At 44.9% G+C, this 10,341-nt stretch overlaps 1 long non-coding RNA gene across 1 annotated transcript; it reads left to right on the forward strand.

Moving 5' to 3' along the window:
- The first annotated feature begins 2,123 nt into the window (after positions 1 to 2,123).
- LOC146859012 (uncharacterized) lies at positions 2,124 to 10,098 on the forward strand. The gene is made up of 3 exons (XR_014979728.1): positions 2,124 to 2,273; positions 3,774 to 3,894; positions 9,246 to 10,098. It is a non-coding gene; the product is annotated as an uncharacterized LOC146859012 (long non-coding RNA).
- The last annotated feature ends 243 nt before the right edge of the window (positions 10,099 to 10,341 follow it).

A 10,341-nucleotide genomic window follows, 5' to 3' on the forward strand; every position in this document is an offset into this window, starting at 1 on the left:
TGCATTTTTACAGCTTTGTTAATTTATGAAACGTACTGCGCAGCACAAATGTGCTCCCTACCAGGTTCCCCTTCCTGTGATCCGCGCGAGCCTGCGGCGCATAGCCAATGGGTAGCCTCCCCGAAGAAACTCTGGAATGGAGCGTTTTTGAAAGACATCTGCTCGCGGAGAGGGTCTCGACTGAAGAGCTTTCGCCACTTCCTGCCCACCAACTGACCGGCCTCTACCAGGAACAAAGACCTCCAGAGCTGAGTGGGGAGGAATGTCTGCGGTTATTCAAGCTTGGGACAAAACCATAACGGGGAGCGCCTTCAAAGACCAGCAGAAGAAACAATTAGTGATTTTCTATGCTCAGGAATGAAATTTAGGGTGTAAGCTTCCCCAGCGAGGCTGCATGCGTTTTCAGGACAGTTGTAAGAAGCCCGAAAAGCGCGGGTAAACACAGCCACGTTAAAAACAACCGAATTAAACAAGCGCGGCCGAGGCGGACCACGCAGAAAATAAAAGCACACTGCTTTAATAAGGAGAAACGCTCCCTTTTGCCCCGCGTGGAAAAATAAATAAATAAATCAACAAGCATGGCTGAGGGTGACTTCGCAGCGTGCGAGGAAGCCCCGCTGCCTCAGTAAAACAAGCAGCATGCGCTGCCCACCACTCGCGCACAACGGCCGGCTTTTTGTTTGACTTGCGCATGCACCGCTGCCATGTTTAGGTCAGGCAGCAATGCGCAAGACAAACAAAAAGTCCGAACAGTGCGGACTAAAACTGTAGTTGGTGGCCGCTGCTTCCGGACTACACGGAAGTCAGTTGGGCCACTGAAAAGCAAGGTAAGAAACAGTACGCCAACACTAAGCCAATGGCAAGCAGCAGGAAAAACTACTGGCTGCTTGCCAACATATAGAGATTACTTTAGGTCTCGCTGAGACAGCGCATGCAGCGCATGCGCTGCCAAGGAGAGACCTAAAAACGAAGGCCCTTGACCCTTTGTGAAGATAAGTTGGGGTGTTTGTTTCAAGACTCTTTAAAAAATGTAAACCCAACAAAAATGATCTTTCCATGCAAAATGTGTAGTAGAAAACCGTGACAACAATATGAAGTAATGATATATAGCATGATTCAAACTAATATGAACTGCTGTGTATATTAATTTTTATCTTTGAAAAAATTATCGAACGAAAAGCACAGTTGGGACAGGGGCATGAATAAAAGGGAAATTTGAAATTGACTCTTTGCATTGGCGCATGATCTTGCTTGTATCATCATGGACAGCAGGTTTCATTCTTAAAGTTTATTCTGTGTAGTTGTGTTGTCAACATACTTGTATCTCAGTTTGTTTGCCAAGCAGAGTAATAGTGTGGGTGATCCTAGCATCAGGGTGACTGCTATGGAGTGGGTCAGTATCCCATGACTGTCTTCTAAAGCTGAAGCATCATGTCTACTGATATTGTTCAAAGCGCCCCCGCTCTGCTCCTTCTGTGGCCACTGGGTAGTAATTTTCTCCATAATAGTTGCTGTTGCAAAGTTCTTTGCAAATTAAGGTAAACTAATCCTTTCATGATTGAAAGCTCTTTATAATTTCATGGCTCGTGCTACTGGGCAAATTTGGGGTGTAGTAATTTTTGCCAATGGTATAAACGTTCATGGCATGCACCCCCCGCCCCATCTGTCTCTTTTTTAGTGTAATGTTTTTAGTATTCATTGTACATTTTAATTTAAGTTATAACTGTGAACTATTTTAAAGATTCTGGGTTGTAAAGCTGTTAGTTTTACTTCAATGTTCATTAGGAATCTTTTTAAAAGTAATTTCACAAAGTGTTTTAGCGCTCTAATAATTGCCTGTTATTTCTAAGTATGACACATTGCTTGCTCCAACGCCCCCTGGTTTGTGGTAAGCCTCAGCTTTCCCTGTCTTGCTGTGAAGAGCTCACACCTTTCTTTAATTAGCTGAAGTGACAGTCCCTCTCCAGCTTAGGGAAGTTTCTGCCCCCACTGGTCACTCATCGTGGGACAGCTGACACGCGACCCTTCCATTGCTGGGTTTTTCCTACACACAGGTAACTTCCCTTCGCCTACTGAGTGCCTGGTCTGGAGGGAATAAAAGCCCCACTCAGTGGAGATGGGGCATGCCACTGCCCAGCCACGAGTCCATCCGTATCTCCTCGTGTTGGCCATCAGCTCCTGGAGTGAGTCCTCAGACGCAGCCATGCGCCCCGTCTTCTCCGTCTGCGCTGTCCTGCTCATCCTTAGCCTGTTTGTCGTTACTCAAGCTCTGAGTAAGTACAGTCTCTTTCTGTTTCTATGCCATGCTCATCTTCAGCCACCTCAGTCACGAAAACCCTCACTACCACCATTTAACAGTCTCCATAACCTCTCTCTCAGATGCATTTAATTAATTTTATAGCGTCACTCATAAAAGTGAAGGGTGTCAAAGCATTTTAGATAACACACGCATTACACAGATACAATCAATCGTAGGTCTGTAAATGTTGCAGAGTACTTGGTCTGGAGAAGCACAAACTCTGAATTTAAAATGTAACACAATGGATTGGGGCTCTCTTTAATAGCAAGAACTGTTTGTACCCAAATGAACCCTTTTTGCAACATTACAATAATGAAAGTCTGGGGAAAAAATCCATGGCTCTAATTTATACCTTGAAGTCTGCATGCAGTTCTTTGATGACAGTTAATAGCTAACTGGTAAACTGAAACTAACAAAATGAAGTCTCTGACAAAAGAAGTAACCCACTGACCTGTTGACATTACATTCACTTTGTTATCTGCATGGTACATGTTATTTGCAGCAGGCATATTAACCCGCTACCTTCAAAACTTCCACGAGCCAAAACTTCTACTAAGACAAAAAAGTCTGATCTTGCCTGGAAGAACATTAATCACTGGAGTTTTCTTGACATTTTAATTCTTGACTGAAAATTGCTGGAGGCCAGGAACGCAGCAGGTGCTTTTAAGCAAACAAGCACCCCCATGTGAAGTCAGCACCCGGTGTGGTGGCACCGGTCGCACCGTCCGAAAGCCGCCGGCCCTGGGCACTTGATCGAGCCCAGGACGCTGACTTGTTTTGCTGGAGGCTCTCAACAGTTTCTGGGGACTAGTCAGGTTATTTTACAGATCCCAGAGTGAGGGGTGTTTTCCACGGTCTGATTGGCCATTTATTCCATCCAGCATTTCCCCAGAGTGGCGTCTGGAGGCACTGAGGCAGGACAAACAGAGAAGTGAGAGAGAGAGAGAGAGAGAGAGGCAAAGGGGCTGACGGCTGGTTTTCGTTCCCAATCCGATTTTTAAACATGTATGTGAAACGATTTAGAACTTAAACAGTGGAATTGTATTGTCTCTTTCTTTCTTAGCGTTATTATCTCTTACGGGTATCCCATATCACAGTATGATATTTATTCTTTAAATGTTTTTTATGCCTACAGTGACTATTTTCATATGCTAGTTTTTCATTTAGTGTTATAAAGTTATGGTACATTCTTCCTCCCTTGTTTTTCTCCCCTTCCTCCCTATACCCCCCCTTCCACCTTCCTCCAGTCCTTTACTTAATGCAGTATGTTTTCTGATAATGATTGTACTTTGATTTTTATCTTCCTTCTTATAATATTTTATACGTAATTGAGATGTATTATACTTTTTGTACGTGCTGCTTTTCTTCTACTATGTTCTTTGCTCAATAAACTCAAACTTTTAAAAAAAAGAACTTAAACAGTGGAACAGACAATAAAAGAAGGACAAGTAATGTCTGCATTCCTTCCTTACAGATGACGTACGGTCTGGCGGGTTCTGCTGCCCCACAGAGGCCTTCATGAAAAAGAAGATACGACCCAACAGAATCGTTAGCTTCAGCTTAACCCCACGCAGCTGCCCACAACGCGGTTACATGTGAGTTCCAACCACTTCTGACTGCACAATCTGCTCCCGGGAATACAAGTGACATCTGTGGCCACTCACACACTGTGCTCTCTGGGATTTAGCATATGCTGTGTTATCTGTAGTCAGGTATTCTCTGGGCCCAGCACTATCATTACTGTCCATTAACACCCGGTGGCACGGATGTCCAGTGGCCGAGCATACACTGCGGTATCCGTGGTCAGTCATTCTGCAGAGGCTCCTCGCACACTGTGGTATATGGGGCTCAGCATATGCTTTTCAGGTCTCGCCTGACCCAGCGCATGCGTTGGTCTGGCGAGACTTTTTGAGAGGGCACCAAAAAGTGCTACCAGGCCAGCCTAGACCTACAGTGCATGTGCGCGGCCGCGCGCACCGCGCTTGACGCGAGTACTTTCACTTTCGCGGCCGCATGGCCGCTGTGATGTTTTATCGCGATCACTTTTGCGGCCGCACGGCCGCTTGGCATAGCCAATAGGTCTCGCTTTTGGGACCTTATAAGTGTTTAGTTATGCAACTGTTGCATGGCTAAACACTTATAAGGTCCCAAAGGCGAGACCTATTGGATATGCCAATAATGCTTGTTATCTGTAGTTAGGTATTCTCAGGTATTTGGGACCACCAAACCATCTTATCTGCCAGTAAACTCCCTGTGGCACAAATGTCTGGTGGCCAAGCAAGCACTGCGGTGTCTGTGGTCAGGCATTCTGTGGTGTTTGTGGTCACTCGCATACTGTGGTGTCTGTGGTCAGGCACTCTGTGGTGTTTGTGGTCATTCGCACACTGTGGTGTCTGTTGTCAGGCACTCTGATGTGTTTGGGGTCACTCGCACACTGTGGGGTCTGAGGTTCAGCACGTGCTGTGTTATCTGTAGTCAGGTATTCTCAGGTATTTGTGACCAAGCATACTAACATATCTGACAATAAACAGCCGGTGCCACAGATGTTCGGTGCCAAGCATACACTAAGGTAGTTGTGATCAGGCATTCTGTGGTTATCTGTGGTCATTCGCATTCTGTGGTATTTGAGGTTTAGCACCTGCTGTGGTATATGTAGTCAGGTATTCTCAGGTATCTGTCTCTCACCAAACACATCAACCTATTTGACAATAAACAGAAGTCCGGTGGCCGAGCATACACTGTGGTATCCGTGGTAAGCCATTCGGTGGTATCTCAGGCCTCTCACACACTGTGGGGTTTACCACATGCTATGGTATCTGTAGTCAGGCACAGATATGTGGTGGCCGAGCATGTACTGTGGTGTCTGTGGTCGGACATTCTGTAGTTATCTGTGGTCACTCCCATACTGTGGTGTCTTGGGTTGACCACATGCTGTGGTATCTGTAGTCAGGTATTCTTTCGTATCTGGGGCCAGCACTGTCATTTCTGACAAAAAACACCCTGTGGCACAGATGTCTGTTGGCGGAGCATACATCGCAGTATCTGTGGTCAGCCATTCTGGGGCAGATTTACAAGAAAGTGACTCAGTGCGTGCTGCAAGCCATTTGGCTGTGCCGCTCTGAGTCACTTTCAAAGAACAGGGATGCGACATATTTACAACAATATGTCGCATCTCTGTGTTTCCCCCTGCACTGGTGCAAAAACTGCTGCTAGTTGCCAGTGCAGGCACCCTTGCACCATGGTGCAAGGATGCCTGCGTCGTGGAGAGATTGTTTTTGTTTAGGAAGGGTTCCCTTCCTGCACAAAAACAATCTGAAATGCCGTTTTTCAACTTCTATGTGTGCTGCATTAGCACACATAGAAGTTCAAAAACTGCATTGTTTCAATGATTGTTTATGTGCAGGAAGGGAACCCTTCCTGAACAAAAACAATAATTAGAGGTGATTTCCTCTTTCTGTGTGTGCTGCAGAATGCAACACACATTGAAAGAGAATAAAAACCGAGGAGAAATCCCTACGCCTCCTCTGGGGAGGCGTAGCATTCACAAGCATTTCCAGATTTACTATTCCTCGTAAATCTGGAAATGTGTCTCGTTCCATGGGTGTTGCGTGGGAACGCCCACAGCAACACCCATGGAACACCCCTTTCACGCAAAGTGCTGCGTAGAAAGGGGCCATATTTACAAGGACAGGAAAAGTCATGCGGGGGGGGCTTTTCCTGTCCTTGTAAATATGGAGCAGTAATATGCGCCACTGGTACGTCACAAAAACCGGTGATGCAAGGGGTTTGTAAATCTGCCCCTCTGTGGTTATCTGTGGTCACTCACACACTGTGGTATCTGGGGTTTAGCCCGTGCTGTGGTATCTGTAGTCAGGGATTCTCAGGTATCTGTGGCTAAGCACACTGACATATCTGTCAATACACACTATGTGACACCGATGTCCAATGACTGAACACGCACTGTGGTATCTTTGGTCACGCATTCTGCGCTACACTAGTGTATGTTTAGAGTCTTTGGCTGAGTACATGTTCAGGGTTCTGTCAACGGGCCTACAATTGGTGCTTAAACAGTGACTCATATACCTGTGAAAAAACGCAGGGGCATTCACAAGGACAGTGGCGAAGCGTGTCGTTAAGCCAAGAAGGCACACAACACGCTCCATCACTTTAGAAACGCGGGGCTGCACCATATTTACAAGAATATGTTGCAGCCCTGCGTTTTCCCCTAAGCTAGTGCTAAATTTAGCTGCCTAGCACCAATGCAGGCACCCTTGCACTTTAGTGCAAGGGTGCCTGCATTGATGTGAGTGATTATGTGCAGGAAGGTGTCCCTTCCTGCACCTTAACAATCTGAAATGGTGATTTGAAACTTCTATGTGTGTTGCTTGATGCAGCACACATAGAAGTTGCAAAACTTCATTTTTTAATGATTGTTTATGTGTTCTGTACATCAACAATCAATGGCCTTTTGCTGTTTCCACTTGTGGTGCACAATACAGCACACATGGAAACAGCAAAAAACGAGGAGAAATAAAAATGTCTTCTCGTTGCGCCAGGGTAAGACAAGAGATTTCCTGGTCTTAATTTTGTCGCTGCCCCATATTTACACCACCTTTGTAAATTAATGGGTATTGCGGTGGAACGCCCACCAAAACACTCATTACCCGCACTTTTCACGCTTAGTATAGCATGAAAGGGTGCCTTATTTGAAACGCAGCTTTAAGCCATGTTAAGCGGCTTAAAGCTGCCTTGTAAATAAGACATAAGCTCCTATCGCCACCACAACATCTTTAAAAGTGATGTTGTGGTAGCGATAGGGGCTTGTAAAAAAGCCCCTTAGTGCCAGCGGTCAAAAATAAAATGTAGTATCTATGATCATACACGCTCTGTAGAGAAGCATACTATGTAGCTAATGTACCTAATGTAGCACGTGTGGTCTTGTACCACTACCTTCTATAGAATTTGTGATTAAGAACACTTTTAAAGGATTATCAAAGACACCGGCCATATATGGGACTATTACACGAACGTGTCCTCTGCTTCCAACGTGATTTCTGCGAGGCCATCTCCGTGACCTTCCAGCATTGTGAGGTCATTAATGATTCCACCATTTGACTCAATTGAAGGGGAGAGTTTCCACTCAGTCAATAAATGCATTATTGTGAGAATATAAAATCTAATATTAAATTGTGTCTTATTCATTTTATAAGATACCTCAAAATCAAAACGTGTCTTTAGGCCATGTGGGCATGATAAAATAACAGTCTATCCACTAGTGAGCAATATTCTATGATCTTTTTTTAGTACTACTGTAATTCTTTTTATGTGATTAACAGCTTTATTCTGACTGCTGTACCAAGTGTGCAGGTGAGCAAAAAAATGTATTTGCACCTGGTTCCAATCTTACACCACAGGAATGGCTGAAATTTTGGACTTGCATTTTTCTGCCGCTCCAGCCAGGAGGAAATTGTGCATGAGTAAAGCTGCGTTTAACAATTCAATCGATGCACGATGTGAAACTTGTGATAGGTACAAAAATCAACCCGAGACGGGGCAGTATTTTCCAGTGTCAGTTTTTCCCCCAATTCTGCACTTGAGATAGGCTCAAGCCCTAAATTCCTGAGAATTATTGTGGTGTATAGAAACACATACTGGTTATTGATAAGCTTTCTATACCGAAATGCAAATGATTTTTTAATTTTGGTATTTTTCTATGAGTGAAGGAATAATGAAAATGTGGTGTCTAGGGCTGGGTGAAATATTTGACAAAAATGTGAAACCTGGCAGAATCTGTCTTTTGAGACTGAGCTTACCAGTCAGTACAGTTGTCTGTTTGAATAAACCCTAGTGTGAATTTACCAAAACCTTAGGGGCAGATTTACCACAAAGTAACGCAGCACGCTGCAGCAATTCATTTTGCTGCGCCGTGCTGCCTTAGTTTGGAAAGCACAGAGATGCAACATATTTACAAGAATATGTTGCATCTCTGTGTTTCACAACCTGCTGCCATGCGCCGGCGCAGGCACCCTTGCACCAAACACCTTGTGCACAAAAACAATCACAAGAGGCTTTTTCCTCTTTCAATGCGTGCTGTGGAATGCAGCACGCATTGAAAGAGGAAAAAACAGGGAGAAATCAAAACATTTCTCCTCGTTGCGCCTCGCTACGCCACCTCTAGGGTGGCGTAGCATTCACACGCATCTCCAGATTTACGATTTCTCGTAAATCTGAAGATGTGTCTTGTTCCATGAGTGTTGCGTGGGAACACCCACAGCAACACCCATGGAACGCCCCTTCAACGCACAGTGCTGCGTGTGAAGGGGCCATTTTTACGAGGAGAGGAAAAGTCACGCAGGGTGGCTTTTCCTCTCCTTGTAAATATGGAGGAGCCCCCTGCTCCACCAGTACGTCATGAAAAGTGACGTAGTGGTGGCACAGGGGGCTTGTAAATCTGCCCCTTAGAGTGGGCTTAAAGACTGCCCGTTGTTTACAATTGGTTGGCTTTATTGTCACTCTCATTTCCTTGCTTTTTTTGCCAGTCCAAATCGGTTCAGCAAAAATAAAGAAAAAAAACAGTTCTGTAATTTTGTAGGCGTGAGCATGTGTTCTGCATGCGCCTACAAAATGACATGGCCAGCCGTGTAATAGGCTTTTTTAAAAGTCTTATTTAGCCATGCTGCACAGCATCTGGGATGTTGTAATGTATGGTAAACACCATTGAGAAAACCAATAGGTCTCAAAGGTGAGACCTATTGGCTTGTTCTTGCCTATTGATACACACACTCTGTGCAGCCTGTGCTCAGACACGCTTTCTGTTATACGTGTTCGTCATGCATGCACTGAAGCATCTGCAGTCAGACAAAACAACCAATGTTTCGTTACCATGGTGGTGGTTGGACCAGGTTGGTGGATGAGCGGCACTGACACCATTTTTCTTACTTTGCAGATTGGAGCTTAAAAATCACATGTTTCCCTGTGTAAAACCCGGCACTCCCTGGATTGAAGAATATATTGCAAAGAAGCTTATCACCAGGAGAAATGCGTGAACTGATAACGAGCTCATTCTTCAAGGCCCCTGCTGTGCTGCCCGCCATGCTAGGACAGGCGGATGTCTCTGTGATATCATCCCGGAAACACTTGCTTGTGACCTGCAGAAAACAGCCTCCAGTTATACAGCTCGGGCCATCTTTATTTGTGCAGCAGCCTGCAGGACAGTGTGGGGGTTGGCAAAATCAGTCACTCTGCTGCCTCCATGGACGACAACTCACTAAAATAGCAGGGGTATGGTAAGGATAGTTTTTATGCAGGAAGGAGTATGTTCCTGCACAACAACTATCCTTTGAGGCTTTTTCCCCTTTGCATGCGTGCTGCAGAATGCTGCACACGTGCAAAGAGTAAATAACAAGGAGAAATTAAGATTTGTGTCTTCGTTAAGCCAGGTCCTCCATTTTGGCGCAACCCCATGTCCACAAATCTTTGAAATTATGGGTTTGTGTCAAGTTCCATGGTTGGATGCATGGGAATGACAAGAGTGCTTTCTAATGCTTTAAGTGATTACTAGTTCATTAGCCCGATTATCACTGTATTTGATGTTGACCTGTTTATTTATTATGTGCTGTTACTATGCCTTGTGGGAAATGGATTGGAATCTGTGCTAACTAGCGGGAAAAGAGGTAGCCTCTAAAGGTGACTATTGTCTGTTTGCACTGCTGGTTTGTTTCTATTACCTGCTTCCAGATTCAGGGAATCCCAGGTTGGAACCGTGTGTATGTCATTAAAATAAACTCTACCCCACCTGACTTCTGTCTGCATTTTCTGTTGACTTTTCGGGGAACAGAGGGGGCCTCCGAGTTAGCCTTGGTGTGCGTGCTGTCTGTGGGGAGACAGGGACGTTTCCATAATTGACATCGTCAGTGGTGCATAGTTTTCACCATTACTGTTTCACTAGAGTTTTCATCCCTTAAGAAGGGCACTGGCAGAATTCACAGTAATGCACATTTTCTCAAAAGATGCCCAATTTTCTGTCTGATTGCTCTAAGTAG

The sequence above is a fragment of the Triturus cristatus genome, chromosome 3_2 (genome assembly GCF_964204655.1).
Source record: "Triturus cristatus chromosome 3_2, aTriCri1.1, whole genome shotgun sequence".
Classification (NCBI taxonomy): domain Eukaryota; kingdom Metazoa; phylum Chordata; class Amphibia; order Caudata; family Salamandridae; genus Triturus; species Triturus cristatus.